Below are 2,208 nucleotides of genomic sequence, written 5' to 3'. Positions count from 1 at the left end.
ACCGTTACGGGGAAGTCTGCGAGCACCCCTACGCCGGACTGTCAGAAGCGATGTTAGCGTTCGCGGAGGCCTGTCTGTGAAACGATCGGCATGGGTCTGAAGCTAGCCCTGCTGGAAACCGCGTTTAGGTGGCTGCCGATAAGACAGTACTTTCGGATTTCCATCGTGACGGCGGTAGCCTGCTATCTTCTCAGCCACCTCATAGTAGCCGCCAGGGTTGTAGTCGCCGGAATATGCAAGACGCTGTACGAAATCACGAAGTTCGTGGAACCTCTCGTCCTCAATCACGGTACGAAGAAGAATCTGCGCGAGACCATGTACAAGTTTCAATCCCTGTGGCATACGGTCGACGGTTGCGAGGGATTCTAAACTTGGTATCAGGTCGTAGGTTACGGCTTTCACCGACTCATCGAAAAAAAGGGTTTTGCGACCGTTTCCGATGGTATCGCTCGATCACGTTCACGCGGTACGTCGTCTACTATCCGATCAAGTACTTGGTCTGGCAACCGATTCACAGCGACTGCTCACCGACGTACGAGGACGACGTCTGCTTCGGTTTCCACCTCGACCTCGTGTTCGACTTTGTCAGAAAGCACCTTATCCTGGCGATCGTCGTCTTGCTCAACTGCTGGCCGCTCATCTCGTACGGAATGTCGGTCTTCCGGCGAGCCTTGAAGTCCGTTCACCGGGAGATGGTGTACCAGCTGCACAGGTTGGATCCGGGAAACAGATCCGTCACCCACGGGCGGTTGGGGACGAGATTAAGGCACTTCTTTCACGCAGACTGAACGTCGCCTCTTCGTGATCGTCTTCTTCGAACGCGGCCGACATGCTCTCGTCCTTTTTGTCGATGAACGCCTTCTCGGCCGCCGTACGGTTTGCGGAGTGTATCCTGGCTCCCGCACAAACGGCGGCGAACACGAGAACCGTCACGACGATCGCTACGCTGCATCCGATCATCTCCAGAGTACACGAACGTTTATCCACGTCCGCGGACTTGGCAGTTCTCACGACACCCCACAGGTCCCAATTCAACATCGGAGTGAATTTTCGATTGATCTTCGTGTCTTCGCTTCCGATCGTCTCCAGCAAGGTTGAATCGGAGACGGCGATCGACTCCGAAGTTCTTTCCAGCACCACGGATCCTCCGACTACTCGTTCGACAGTCACCCGGTTCAGACGGATGGTGCCTTCGGAAAGAAGTGGGGACGCCCAAACCACGACATTCGGGGGAGCCTCGACGTGAGTCTCGTTCGAGCCGTTCGTGTAACTCAAACGTTTCAAAGTCACGTTGAACGCCCTGCCAACACCGGTCACGCGCACCGACGAAGAGAGATCGCCTCTCGCTCCGACGTACCCGTCGCAGCGGAACTCGAATCTTTCGACGTGCACGTGGCTGTCGATCAAGAAGACGTTGCATCCGTCCCGTCCGTCGGCAACCGCGATGATTCCCTCCCCGCACATCGGCAGCACGGTCACGTTCGACAGGAAGACGGGTCTCAGATCGTAAGACAGGACGCTCAGCAACGACGACTTCTCGCAAGACGACGGATCTTCCGCCGACGCGTCGTCCGGCACGACCACGAACGGGTCCCTCCCTTTCGAACCGAACTTCAAATCTCCGAGACTTCCTGACTGCTTCCGGCACCGGCCCGGCGAAGCCGATATCAACATCAAAAATATTGCAGTCGTAATAAACATCGTAGCGGTCTTCGTCGTCACTCGATCAAACGCTAATCTTCATAGTGTATAAGTGTGTTTTCGAGGACACCGAGTTAACCGACAATGGACATCTTCGCCCAAAATGAGTTGCGTTTGGCGCTGACGATAGGTCTTGCGGTCGCCGTATTGATCGTGAGCTTTTTCCTGCTGAGCTGCTGCCTTAAAAGGCGCATGGACAATTCAGGAAGCTACCGTCCGGTCGTGAAGGAGGGTCGAAGCTCGTACTACACCAACAGACTGTCCGAAATTCACGCTCGGACTACGCTTGTTTGAAAGTCGATTAAAAAAAATACGAAAAAAAAAATAAAAATTGTCACCTTGCCTCGATCTTTCTATTTTCGCCTGTCACTCGCTCATTCAACGTCAAGTTCGCAAATTTTCACAAACTAAAAAAAAACCCGAAAATTTTTTAGGTATTTTTCCCCTATCATTTATAATTTTTTTTGTCTAAATCTGAAATACATGGGATCGACATCATTCCACTAC

Source organism: Anneissia japonica, unplaced genomic scaffold, assembly GCF_011630105.1.
Source record: "Anneissia japonica isolate Jap-2015-1 unplaced genomic scaffold, ASM1163010v1 scaffold288283_len76694_cov145, whole genome shotgun sequence".
Classification (NCBI taxonomy): Eukaryota; Metazoa; Echinodermata; class Crinoidea; order Comatulida; family Comatulidae; genus Anneissia; species Anneissia japonica.
This window is presented reverse-complemented; position numbering follows the sequence as displayed.